The sequence below is a fragment of the Morchella sextelata genome, assembly GCF_020137385.1.
Source record: "Morchella sextelata strain SCLS chromosome Unknown scls_1, whole genome shotgun sequence".
Lineage (NCBI taxonomy): Eukaryota > Fungi > Ascomycota > Pezizomycetes > Pezizales > Morchellaceae > Morchella > Morchella sextelata.
In genome coordinates, this window is record NW_025408616.1 from 2036945 (window position 1) to 2051764 (window position 14820).

A 14820-nucleotide genomic window follows, 5' to 3' on the forward strand; every position below is an offset into this window, starting at 1 on the left:
GAGATGCTAACTATTATAACTAGCTATATGCACATAGCCACGCTCGCCAGAGAGTAGAATCAACTACCTTGCGAGCTCTGTCCAAATGAGATAAGATTATGCAAGACGATATCAAATTGATCTCGTCTCGTGACGGACTAATATTCCTCAGATCGAGAAGTTCACCAAACCTGCTGAGTACATGATGTGAGAGTCAGAAAAGAGTATTGATAGTCTGACACCGTCAAATCACAGGTATATCCATGGTATGAATCATATCATGCCATCGAATGTTTTCAATAACCCTAAAGAATGTGTGAGGCTGAGGTCTAGTGAGGACCTTCTCAATTCTAGCTCTTATCGAGGACTCTGGTCTATAGATCAGATCTAGAGGTCACGGATAAGCTCTGCAGAAGCTTGAACCTCGATTGTCAATGATATGACAATCAACAATGCATTGGAATGGACCTTGGGACTACTAGAGGAAATGGATTTCTGGTCATAATCTCGATTCCTGAAGTTTACCCATGGCTGCAAGGCGATAGTCGACCCCAATCGGTGGTCTGAGATGACTCTGGCTCTGGAGGCACTACCACTACTTTGTAGTCGGCTTTTGACTAAATCTTCAAGAATTGGTGGTAAGTTACGCGTACGTGGCAAACTTGTTTGATGCCCGATGTCCACAGCCTCGATCAGGTGGATTGGTGTTCTTTGATCACGTACCGCCTCACGCGCTATCATCTAATCGGTGGATAGAATCGATTGATCCAGAGGACCCGTTCGCCTCAAAATAAGCTCAGATGCTGGAATATTCCTGAACTTATTCACCGAGATGTCTTGAATCGCTCAGATCGTGAACTGGCATTACCGGCATTCGTCACTGGAAGGCGCCTGTGGGCGTAACTTTGTCCGTGCTTCATGTAGCTGATGGGACCTTTTTTTCTCGCAATATGGTATGCAGACCCAGTTGTGTTTGAAAACTCCTAGCAGTTACTAGTTAGCAGATATATATGTCCAGGGAAACAAAGGTCCCCGCGGCCCGGATCAAACGGGCCACAAAGGCTTCTGAGCAGAGATCTCGATACTCGAGATACATTGGCCCCTCCCTTTCCCGGGGCCAAGCATTCCGGGAATACTCAACAGCTATATACATGTACATAGATTCCAAAAAGTCTAACTTGTCTCGCGAATTAGCCTTGATCTTCGTACAGCGGGTGTCCGGTTTGATTGGCTAAATACGCACAAACCACCTCACCTCAATTGATCAACCGGTACCGGGTATGGGTCAATTTTTTTCCGGGGACTCCGGAAAATATTTTAGCGAGATCTTAAACTTCGTCCAGTGAAGAAATGCACGGCAATCAGACCAATTGGCAGGCACCCCCATGTTTGAAGAATTTTCAAAGTCGAATACGTCACATATTATCACTCGTCTTACAGATATAACCCCACTTTCTATAGGCTAAACTGGCTTTTTGCTTTTGTGGGGACGTCCTGTGTTCATGACAAATCACTCGCATGTCGGATGGAGGACATGATCTTCAGTGGCCCTACTATCTCATGCTATCAATTACTGCAACATGGATTCTTTCTGTGGCGACAGCCTTTTTCTAGTCAACACAAGCGAAACAGGCTTACTTACCAAATCATGAGGATCCAAAGTGTATGTGCTGATGAGCGTTCCCCATGATCCGGCGGGGACCAGATATCAACCTGTTTATCCACCGACGAGAAAGAAGGGTTCTCATTTCTTTCTCAAAGCGTCCAGAGGCAGCTACGATATATACCTCACGCAAAATCTTGGTTTTTCATTCGTGTCAAAGATTGTTTGGTCGGCTGTACTCCACAATTGTTCCTCTCTTCCAGCTCTACAGCCTACGATGGACGGGACCCATCGATCTGTGCATATGTTCTTAGTTCATTTTTCTGTGCTTTGTTGTTGATGCATAAGCGGATTACCCGGAGTCGTGCGGGAGGGGGCGTTGCTGCTGTGGAGCAAGGGCCTCTTGCCTGAGGCGTGGAGAAGCTATCGCGTACCCCAGGCGTCAGAAAACATCCTTGCATCCGAGTGAGATGTCGTGACTATCAAACGATACGATACCAAACAATTCAACCGATCCGCACTCATATCACGGGGAGCCATTTGGGATGCAAACATCTTTCGCCTCAAAATACAGATACTCCACTCAAGCCGCGGTGCGAAGTCCTCATTGGATGATCTATTACCAAACGGGCTTAATTTCCCCCAGGTTTTCTTCCATGCTCTCTCTTTCTCTAGAGCTCTCTCTCGTGCTCTACCTACTAGGGTAGCTCTGGGTAAATACTATCCATCCGTCCATCGACAGCTCCATCTCGGACAGGTTATGGGGAGTTACACATATCTCACCGCGCGGGAAGGGGGACCTACCTATGCCATTCATCGCCTCACGATGTAATGTAGGTCCATTGGACGTTGTTTCTGATGATCTGCTCTGTAGCTATATGTAGCCAAAATTATACAGCACTACTAGATAGTCCGCAAGGCAACCACGGGTCCACGATGGATGGCATCGCACAGAGAACAGAGCTAGCCGCCTCATCACGTCGAATGTTTGAGTGATCCTTTTTAGCTATAGGCCCACGGAGCAAGCAGACGGGCTGGAAACAAATCTTCCCCATTTCCGTTCCCCGCCCCTTCATCTTACAGGTCTGGGAAGGAGGAGCAGGAGGAGAAGGAGGAGGAGTCACCGTCATTTCGCCAGCCTTACTCACTCAGTCACCGTCGTGTCGTTCGTTGCTATTGTTGTTTTTGTTGTTGGCGATGATGTATGTATGGTATGTATGTATGTATGTATGTATGTATGTAGGATGTAGCTGTAACTATGCCGTGTTTCGTTCCAACCAGAGTAGCTACCGCAGTCGTGATCACTCACCCTGCCTGTTCTCGCCACGGCCAGACAGTCAGCCAGCCAGCTGGACTCGTGACATGCACCCAACACACGAACGAATCCGGCCAGCACGCAGGTCAACTGCTGCAACAACTCATTGCAACTCTCTCGCCTCTCATACGTAAACACCCAAAAAGGGCGCGGGGAAAAGGAAAACCCCCAAATAAACGCCGGCCGGGGGGGTAGTAGAGATGTAGGTAAGAAAGGTAATCATCATAAGGCCCCAGCTCGCCAGCCCAGCCCAGTAAACGAGAAAGAAGAAAGGAAAGAAAAAACGGAAAGTGTAGAGTAAGCAGGCAGGAATGCAAAAAAACGCACCCCACATTTTCTTTGTTTTGCACGTTTTTGGCCTCTTGTTTTTGTTTCGCCAATACTAACCTCTCCTCTCTCCACGAACAACCTCGGATTACAACATCGAGTGCCGCGCGGCCGGGGCGAGGGAAAGTGACTGTCTTGATTGACTGAGTACTGAGTGGTTCTTGCACCTTTGGGTGTAATTCTACATATTTCGCTCCCCCCGCCGCTGCGCCGGTACGAGGTAGGAAACGGAGGTTCTCCATTGTCTTCTTCTTCCTAAACCGGGGGCGAAACATCCTTCTAGCTACGGAAGAAGAAGGAAATTTGAATTCGCTCGGGATCATCCCGTGATGGCCCATGGGGGGGGGACGTTGAATTTTGATGGGTCAAATATCAATATCACCTACTTGGCAGGTGGGTAGTAAAAGGTATGTAGGTACCGCAGGCAGGGCACGGTACGTAGGGCAGCTTCAACATGGGTTACATGGAGGCACAACAGCCTCTTTCTCTCCGGATTGCCGAATATCTCCTAGGCCTTAGGGATAATTACCATGTGGAGAGGAAGTAACCAATCTTCAGCACGATATGACACACTATAAATTTTCGTGATCAGCGCAGAGCTCGAGATGTAACCCGGGGGAGGAGGCAAAGGTGGAGACGAGGGAGGGGGAGGGAGGAGAGGGGGAAGGAAGAGTCCCCCCCCCCCCCCGGTCCTAGTGCTCCTCCCCCCCTCAACCACCCCCTCAAATTGTAGTCTACAGGCCCCGAGAAGGTACGGCAGATTTCAAAAGATACCGCGGCCGCGGCCGTTGACGGGTATTTTCTCCATGGAGACGAGGGACGGCCATCTGCGCCGTCCGTGATTGATATTATAAGGCATTCTGGTACTACAATTGTCATACGGAGGAAAAATACAATATCTATCACATGTGTAGGTACAATGTCTAGCCAGGGCGACGGCCAACACAGCTTCATTAATTATATTATTGATATGATTCTCAGGGGGAAAAAAAACTACCACCACCGCCCCCCACCCAGTATAAGCTGTCACCTGGTCCGGGCGGTTACAGCAATAGAGCAGACTCCGAGCTGGTATACTAATTGAAGCTCCATCCAATCCATCCAACCAACCTGTGTTTCCAATTAGATCTTGTGAACCGGTAGGGGGAAAAGCTTAACCGCTGCAGATGATATGATGCTATATTAAAATATGAAGGGAAATGAGACGAGTGGGCAAGTGATCCTCTGTTTATTTTTTGCGTGTCCGGATTCTGCCTGTTCTGTTAAGTTACCCCCATATATACATTCTCTACATAGCCATCCATAGCCAGCTGCTCTTGACCTTCATGTCCGTCCCGGCCGGGCCCAGTTGGTATAGAGTAGTACCTGTGTATCTTATACTGTGACCTTCATGAATGAGTATTCTACAATCAGCAGCTTCGCCCCCATCCATTCACATATCTTGGACAGCGGGGTTGATTGGGGGGTTCGACCCGTTAATTGACCGGTCACGTCAAAACAAAATATATTTGCTCACTTCTACTCGCTCACAGTATTCCAGGCTGTGGGGTGACAGGACAAGGACAAGGACCGACGGGATCTTTGCTGGCAGGACAGAGGGACGAACGGTAATCCATGTTTCGTTTTTCCAGCCCTCCAGAAATTTCATCGCAAACACAGCCAGCCCTAAATCCAAGGTGTGCACTGCTGTGTATGTGTATAGCAGAATTGAGTAGAGTAACTACTCAACTGTCAACTCAGGTTTGCGGGTCGGAGGTCGGGTCTAGAACTCCATATTTCGAATCTCACCAGCATGAGAGGCAGCTACCCCTCGAAATTCGCATCCTCCCCAAGGAGTACATTAAGCTTCATGTCGAGATGAGCACATGGGTGTGGTGAGCCAGATCTATTTATTAGCGTGATGCCGGCGGAGAAGGGTGAGAAGGTGAGAAGTCAAAAAGAGAGAGATCCGGCTCCCCATTTGAGAAGTCGAGCTTAGAGAGCTTAATCAGGTCCGCTTGTAAGGTGTGACATAGCGTAGCGTAGCTGGCTGTCACCGTTGTTGTTGCATATTGGCGTACCGGTGCCCCCCACGCAGCCAGGCAAAGCAAGTAAGGCACGCACGCACGCGCAACCTCTCCTCCGGCTAAGTTTCACAGGAAATCACTCGGCTCCACAGAGTTTACCTTACCTAGCTGGGCCTAAAGAGGGCGCTCCGTGGCCATGGGCACGCAGGACATATCGCGAGTTTCACGGTATCTTCCCTTTCAAACCCATCTATATAGCAAAGATTTTCTTTCTCTATCTCTCTATCTATCTCTCTCCTCGTATCTATCAAATGTACACTGTGCGGACTTGTGATCCGTATTGGGGCAGAAAAACTTGCAACTGCCCGATTAGACGCAACAACCACAAACGTCGTCGTTTTACCCCACGCACCGCATACGGGCAGACGCCCCATCCTTTCATGTACCCCGGGTTTTCCGCGCACCAGACGGGAAGCTGCAACTGCACGATATCGAATCTTGCAATTAACGTTTTTATCTCCTTGCCCCAATATGAGCGAAACGCCCTACGAGAATAGTTAGCTACTCCATGATCCAGATTCCACAGCATGAGCTCCTGCCAATTGATCAGGACCGAGACCGGGACCAAGATTATGATCAGGTCAAGAAACAAGTGATCGCCAATACCCAAAACCCAAGTAAGATATAGATGCAGAAATGTGAGATATGAAAAAGCCCCGACAACGACGATGAAAACCAGATCGATTTCGCAGGCCCACCGCGTATCGAGGTGTCCAGTCCGAATCGCTCGCAACAGCTAGCTAGTTACCAGGGTTCTCAAAACTCTGGTAACTGACATGTAGCTTAGCTGTCATGTCATGTCAGGGAGGGAGAGAAGAAATTTTTTAAGGTTCGTGGAGGAGCTCTTTGAGTTGACGTTTTCTAATTTGATGTCGTCTGACATCGACATAAACACTAGTATGGAGTTTGGCTAAGCTGCTATACCTACCGGCTCCGGCGGGCAAGTCCGATCTTCGATCTCATCGATGCACAATTAATTACCATACCGGAAACGTGAAAAAGAAAAGAAAAAAGAAACGAAGGAAAACTCTGCACCAGGGTAGCTAAGCTCGACGATACTCTACGTACATACCTATTACTCCAGCTGTCACGTTAGCCGGTGTCTGTCTGTCTGTCTGCCTTAACCTTACCTTACCAGTGGTACTACATGCCTACTCCATACTCTGCGGAGACCGCGGCAGCCAACCAGCCATCCTGGAAAACGTGCGGCATGCATAAAGAAGAAACAACCAGATGGAAACATATACATGTCGCAGATCAGATCATGTCATTTCAAAACCGCAAACACTGGGTACGCTATTGTACATAAGATGAAACAGCATCAACAGCTCCTCCCTTTCTCTCCCCGCGCTCGCGCTCGCTCCCTCATCTCGATCGGATCGAGATTGCTTACGGGGTGAGAATGGGTACTTGCCTTCAATTGCTCACATGAGGGCAGATTAATCATATTTTTATCCATAATACTACTGCTCCGCAAATTTTTTTTGGTTTGGATTCATGTTTGCTTTTTCTTTCTCTCTCCCTTCATATGCGGTGCGCTGCCTGGACGTCCGTCGATGGGCACTGCAAACAACGATAACCGAATATGTACGCTGGGATTGAGGACCTGCACTGTCCGCGGAGGGCGTGGGTTGTGGGGTAGGAGACCCGGTGGTGGAGGAGGAGGAGCATGAGGATTTATTTAGATCAGTTATTGTATGTAAGCAGTGTTTGTAGGTATCTGTCTCGCCCTGGAACCGGCTGGCCCTAGCTCCTCATCCCCAGTCTGTATTGCGAAATTCAGTGTCAAGCAATCATTCCCCACCCAGCAAATGTCGACCCACGATCATTTCCCTTTCCCCACCAACCCCGTATGAGCGTTGCTTGGCGCCGAAATTAAGAACACGTGGGGAAAGCAAAACTTTCAAGCCAGCCAGGAACCTCCCACTTGCAGCCCTTTTGCAAATCCCACTAGCCCGGCTATGTGCGATTCTTGAGACATCGTGAAATAAAAAACAAGAAGAAGCTCCCTTCCTGTCCTGCACCCCTCGCTAATGCACGGTGGGGGGACAAAGTAAGGTATTTAGATTGGGACCTGCAGTTACCTAATTGATTGGGCCCAGTCCGCAGTCGTGGTCGTGAGCTACATGATGGGCAGCTAGCTTCCAAGATGTATTTCGGGAAGCTCAAAGACGACAACCCGTGATCGTGATGGCCGCCATGGGAAGGGAGGGACGGAGACATTGCATTGTTAGAAGCTGGTACACTTGGTACGCAGAGCATGTAGCCTGTAGTGCCAACAACGATGCTGCTGCTAGCTGCTTGATGCTGTACCACCCAGTGACAGGAATGAATGAAGAGAGAGGACGAGGAAAAAGGAATTGTTGTTCCAAAGCACATCATCGCCCGATCTCACCGTGACCAAATGAACGGGTACCTATCCGTACGCATGATATGAGCTCTTCCTTCGCTCTCGAGAAGGAAAAAAAAAAAAAGGAAGAAAGCTCGAGCAAGCACCTGACACCTGATCAACCTGCTGCTTTCAACTCAGGGGACAAGAAGTTGGCTTGTTGTTATTGTTGTGTCGCTTTGCTGCTGCTGTCACGGGTTGTGCCCAATTACCATCTCGCTGGCTGGCCATTATTGTTTTTTCCTTTCTCTTCCCTTCCCTTTTTGCGTCCCCCCCCCCCTTCTCACGATTATGAACGCATCTCGACGTTCTACACATCGAGAAACCGCGTTTCCAGATCGGACGGAGAATGGGCACCCAAGCGGGTCTAGCCCTTTTATTTTCCTTCCCTCTCTCACATTTTTTTTTTTTTTTTTTGCTATTTCCAGGACAGAGGGCAGAAAAATTGCAATCTGCACTGCCTGCCTGCCTGCCCATGCCATGCCAGCGCTCAAGCCGTAATGTCGTCGCCGTGAATCTGTTTAGTTACAGGACAAAGTTTACCGATGAGGAGGTTCCGTGGAATGGGGGGATTCAAGGGAGGGATTCGATTGCGGATGGGACTGATCGCACGTCTGGATGGAGATGTTTGGGAACGTTAAACCTCTTTCTCTGTTTAAAATTTATTTTATTTTTTCCCCTTTCCTACTTTCCCTGGGAATTGGCCTTTAGAATTTCTTTTTTTGTTGCATGGTAGGTCCATCAATGTCGTCGTGGTTGACGAAGATGATGTTTTTTGATAATTTACTCTGAGAGTGGCAGTAGGACGTAGAGTAGAGTAACTACGCTGGGAGTAAGTGTTGTAGAGGGAGAGCTAACTACGGGAGAGCGCCATGCCCGGTAGTTTCAGCAGCATTCCTTCCCAGGGCAGCAGTAGTGCAGCCAGGCAGGGGTCAGTTGCCAGTGACCACTGACGATTGCTTTGATTAAGGGTTAGGTTACTTGCACGCAGTCAGGACTGTAACTATCGTAACTCGAGCACAGCAGAGCACCCCTAGGTACTTTACTCCACAGTTACGCCCCTTACGGATCGTCCATCCCCCGTCCGTCACTGTCAGGTTTTCCGGGCGAACCCTTTTCCCCACAATAACCGGCGGGGGACCGGACGGCGGACGACGTTTCGTTGACGACGACGAACGTCGACGTCGTCTACCAAGCTACCCTCACTGGACTACCACTGACTGTCAGTCAATCAACATCAACCTCGTTTGTATGGATGTCTCCGGGGGTTTGTTTTTGATTTGAAATTTTGTGTGTCTGGGAGGGGGCTGGCTGCCAATTAAAAAATGTTCCCCACCCCAACAGATAAAAAAAACCCAGGCTGTTCTGTTTTTGATTTTATCATCACTATTCTAGATAATGTAATGTCCGAGGCCCCCTCCTCACACACACACACTCACACATTTCAGCTCACACACCCCTTCCCCGAGCCCCAGGTACTGTACCCGCTGACCACTGTTTCGGGTCCGAATCTGCATCTACCGCTTGCCTTTTAGGCAGCGGTAGATTTGCAACAGAATTAAATATATACTTACATCCCCTGCCCTACGTGCCTGCGGGCTGTCTGCCCTAACGACTTGATTATGTACGTAGGGAGGTACACAGACAGAACAGACAGACATCGTAGAGTCAGTCTGTCGGTCATGGTCAGTCTGTCATCATGCTGTGCTGCTGCTGCTGGTGCTATGCAGCAAGCAAGCAAACGGTGCGTGGGTAGGGTACGACATATTGGCATGGCATGGCATGGCATGGCATGGGGCAGCAGCAGCTTAGTACTTACTTACTTACTTACATACTTCTTGCACGTTTGCCCGTTCGCTCTCGATCGTTTGCCAATTCTCGCAATTCTCTATGACCTAGAAGAGGAGGAGGATGCCGGAGAGGCTTTTGCGACAATTCTCGCCCCTCCCCGGGACTCACTCTAGAGGGGAGCATGTGTATGATGTACGTATTGCATGTACGTAGAGCTGCACTTCCCCAGACTTTCGAGAAATAATCAATTTGTGGAGATTGCCTGCCTCACAGAACGCCTGACACAAAAGCCATGTTTCGTTTCATCCACTCCCCTTCCTCCCCTTCATTGGGGCTTGCTTGGCAGAGGAGCGAGTAAGGAGGGCATCTAACACAAAACAAAACAAATCGCAAATCTCCGTCTAACGCAAACAGCAATCGACGGCCGCTGCATATGGTACTGTCGTTCACGGGGTATTGGCGGATACTGGGTATTGGCGAATTGCAGGTAAAAGTTGGCTTGGCTGTCTCTTTTTTGCCCTGTCCGCCATCACCCAGTATCCGCCAATACCCCGTGAACGACGGTACACATGTTCTTACTCTCCCCGGATATGTGATGTGAGACATACACTTAAATAAATACTTGATCCCTGGGATATGATAGCGAAGGGATTGTTCCCCGTTCTCCCGGAAAACGACAAAACAAAAAACGCTTAGGTCGCGATCTCTCCCTCGCCGGCCGTTTTGGGGGCCAAACGAACAACAACGACGACGCGACGTACGGACAGAGGGGAAAATATTTTACCGGAGAGACTCGAGCTAGAGCTTCCAGAACGCTGTCAATATTGTTTGTGCCCCCCCTCGGCCCCCCATCCGGGTTTTAACCTTCACCGACCAGTTCTTTCTCAACGGAGCGCGCCCGGACGTCCCTTCGTTGGGTTTTGTGTTTTGTGACATCTCGGTGCTTCACTGCGCCGAAGGGAAGGAGGGAACGGACGGTACGAGCTGGGCTGGGATGGGAAACGGCGAAAAGACGTCAGTTTGATCGTTTACCCCATAGTCTACGGGTCTCTCATATATCAGAGCTCGCTATAGCTATATATTCAGAGCATACAGTTTCCGGTAGAATTATTGCGAAAGTGGGTTCTCCGTGACCCGATAGTCCTATTGGCCCTTAAAAGATTTTTGCTACGAGCACAGACCAACAAATCCACTCTTTTAACTCTGACTTTCGCAATAATTCTACCGGAAACTGTACCTTAGAATCCAGCCCAACCCCTGCCGCAAATATACCCTACTCTACTATATATATGTAAGGGACGGATCACTGTCCCTCCCTCCTCCAGATCTACCACAGACCGGGTGAGTTACGGAGCATACACACGACTAGAGTAAAGTAAACAGTCAATATAATCTACACACTGTTCCAGCTACTCCTTCTCCCACTCTTCAGAAATGGGGGCAGGATGGGGGAAGGATTAAGCAACCTTACTATCACCCATCATCCATCATCCATGAGACACTGACTCTGCGACTTTGGCTTTTAACCGGTCCACACCGCAAGCGCGAACCACCGGCCATCTATCCCTGGCATGCTACTACTAGAAGTGGGAAACGAAATTAACCGAGGACGAGAAGAATACTCAAGGGAAGAAGGGCAAGCAATTAGCGCGCGCGCGTCCGCCGGAATGCCGGCCGGTTCGTTTCACTTTTCTTCTTTTTTTCGCCTGCGCAACGAATCACCGCATGCGGAGAGCGAGTGAGAGGGGGTGAGAATTTTTTCTCCTCACTGATGAATGATTGGTTTTGGGGGTGGTGGTGCTAAACAAAATTGTGGTGAACTATTTCCTCCAATTAATTCAATTGCGTGGGAATACGGAAGCTACTCCACTAAACATCGTGATAGACACGGGGAATGTTGAGTAAAGTATAGAGTCGAGTACTCTGGAGGTACATACATACATACATACATGTATGCACGAGTCGAGTATGTAGAAAAATAGAGTATGTAGGTGAATTAGACGATTTCTCTGTCCATCACATCCCCGGTTTTCATGTTCAGCGTGCATGAACGATATCTAGAACGGAGTGAGAGAAAAAAAATCTAGACTGGGTCGACGATAGTGTTCGACATGGCATGTAATCATCATCATCATGGCAAGGGAGGGGAGAGGCCGGGCGGAACGGCGGGCGTGCGAAGCGAGCTCGATCGATAAGAGATTTTATCCAATGTGTATGTAGGTCCGCAATCTATATCTACAATTGTAATATCTCCAGGTAGATATTAGATTGATAAAAATGAGAAACGATATAGAGTATGTACGATGTAGAGTACCTGCCATCCCCCCCCTACACATCTACCCATACAGTACATACATGTCGTTTACCTGCAGGCACATGCACAGCCGTTGCGACACTTTCGGGTGTATGATGGAAGAAGGGAACGCAAGGGAACGCAAGGAAGGGGAGGGAAGGGAGGGTGCGGGCCGTCAACGCTTCAGCGGGGAGATTTCACGATACTTTCCCCTCCTTAGCCTGAAATGAAAGGGCCCTCCGCAACCAAACCAAACCCAACGCAATCCAATGAAGGGAAAAAAAGAAAAGGATTCCTTCTGGAAAGGCTTGGTTACACCTTTTTTTTTTTTTTTTTTTTTCACTCGCTCGACTCACCTCATTCAATTCACTACTTTAAAATTACACTCACACACCCTCTCGAGCTCACCCTCTCACAAACTGCAAAACTCTCGGACCGTCAAATCCCAATTCACGAATTAGAGCTCCACCCCCAGCTAGCATGTAGCTAGCTAGCCAGGCAAAAACTTTTTCCATCGGCGAGCAGATACAATTTACTCCACTCCCCACTTTACAGGGCCACTTGCTGCAGGCCGGCCGGGTAGAGAGAGAAGGAGTGACCAGGTCAATGGGTTTCTGGCCACCTAATTGCAATATACACTCGCGTCCGGAGAGAGTGAATTGACGAGGAGGAGTTACTCAATTCTTCCATTCTCCTTCTCCTCTTCTTGAAACCAGCCCAGCCCAGACAGCCCTCTCTAGGCAGTAAAGTCTCCGAGAAGCCCTCTCCACCCTCTCCACCCCCGTTGAAGGAAGGAAGGGATGGTGTTGTGACTGTGATTATGATGAGGCCAGCAAAATAAAAAAAGATAAAAAAAACAAATAATTAAAAGAGACCCTTTTTTTCCCTCTGTGTCCTTTGCGGCAGTGAGACGTTGAGGCGCTGTGGAAGAACGTCACTGTACAGGCTTACATACATGCCTACTTCGGCACTTGTGGAGCGAGATAGGGAGGGAGCGATCGAAACAAACATACAACCTACCCAGAGATCCCTCCCCCCCTCCCATATGACCGAGGAACGGGGTCTCAGAACGTACACACAGTAACCTAGCAGAAAAACTTACTTTACGGCGCCGGCCCTCTGTCCACACAAAGCAAAGGAAACATGCTCACGTGGTGACATTGAAGTGTTCCTCGAGGAGTCGAAAGACGAGAGAGAGTGGTATCATACCATGGTTGCGAAAAAGCAAACCAAGCCACCACCACCACCCTTGGCGACCTTCCTCTCTCTGTCGTCTCAGCAAAACGAGACAAACGATTTAAAACATCCCTCATCCAGGGAGGCCAAGGATGAGGAGGTGCCAGTTGCAGTTGTGGTGGTGGTGGTAGCTTTCTACTCGTAGGGTTTCCCTTTGCTTTCCCCGCGAAAGTGAACCCCGGTTCGCAAAACGTGGGCATTTCCCATGGACGTCCTTCACCTGACCACCAAGCCAAATTGTAACAAGCACTAGTAATCCAGCTGCCAAGGCCAGCAGGGCCAAGCATCAACAACCCATGTTTTGCTTGCTTGCTGACTTGACATGAGATCCCCTTACCCATCCCAGCTGCCAATTTAGCCTAGCGGGCAGTGGGGTAAAGAGGCTGAAAATAAAAAAAGCAACTCAAAAGTGAGCCACCGCTACTGCACCAGTGAACGCCGCGCAGCAGCGATCCCGGGAAATGTCGGAGGGACCTTCGCTCTCGAAGCTCCAAGGGTCTTTTTTTCGAGGGTCGTTGAGCCACCACCACCACAATCACCTCAACCACCACCGGCGGATCAACGGCTCGAACACCGGACAACCCCCGCGGTAATGGTCGGTGTCTGTCACGCGTGGGGCAACTAACGAAGAGTTGGGACATAGCGTACACAGAACGTGATCAGGTTCGAGCGCCAACAAATACCTAGCTTCATCTTCCACCCCTTCTTCAAGTTCAGGGCTGGTTTTTGGTTTTTCTTCGACAAGGAAACCCTTTTTTTTTTTTTTTTGCGCAAGCAGGGCAGGTAACTAACAAGCGAGAACAGCAGATGTGTGATGGGTAACCATCCCACACGTACCCATACTCCCACAGATGACGAGACGAACCCTCTGCAATAATTTGTCCGCGCCCCCTTCCCCTCCATACCTACGTATGTACCATACATCCCATGGATCCATCCTCTTGGGAATTCATCTGTAATATTCTGATATTATTTTGATCCTCATGACAAAGGTGGAACCTGTTCAAGGTGAGGAAAGAAGAAGCAGTATTACGTGCAACGTTGCAGTTGGTATGTGATAATACGCTGGTGACGGCGGCGGCGACGACAAGAACGGTAGTTTATTTTTCCTAGTCCAGCTGGTCACGAACTACCGCATGTTCGGTAAGCAGATTCGGAGTAACGCTGACGGATGACTGTCGAACACAAGAACCTTACCTTACCTTCTCCAGATCAGTTAGCATATTAGCATTACTTACTAGCAAAAGATAGGCCAATATTCAATGGCAGAGTCAGTCATTCAGTCAGTCACGGAGGCAGTGTTGCTTCTGGTGCTGCTGCTGCTGCTGCTGTCCTCGTAGTTGAAACCGCCACCTGCTCTGATAGTAGAAGTAGCTGGGTGGTATGAGCGTTCTCGGCCGTTGATCGCTCCCACACGCTTCTGCTTCCCTCTTTATGGGGAGCAAATAATAGATAAGATAGGTATTTACCTACATTCACAAGATGAAGCTTAAGGGGGTGGTGGTTGAGGAAGCTCTTTTTGATCCTTTAGAGCGTACATACAGCTACAGCTTACAGCTGGGTACGTAGTCTAGGGTATGTAGACTCCGTACTCTAGAGATATGCGCTGGTGTGGTTTATTTTTGGTCGGAAAATTCGCTGCCGGCCGGAGGAGCGTAGTGTGTGAACGAACAACCAGCGAGACCTTCTGTGGCGGAAGCAGCCGATCGCGAAAGGATGGGCAGCTCGTCCTCTTTGGGACTAGATAATACCGTTGCGCCCTGAATAGGCTGCACGTGGTCTAGGGTGGCCAGCTGGCGCTTCTCACCCCAACAGGGACCT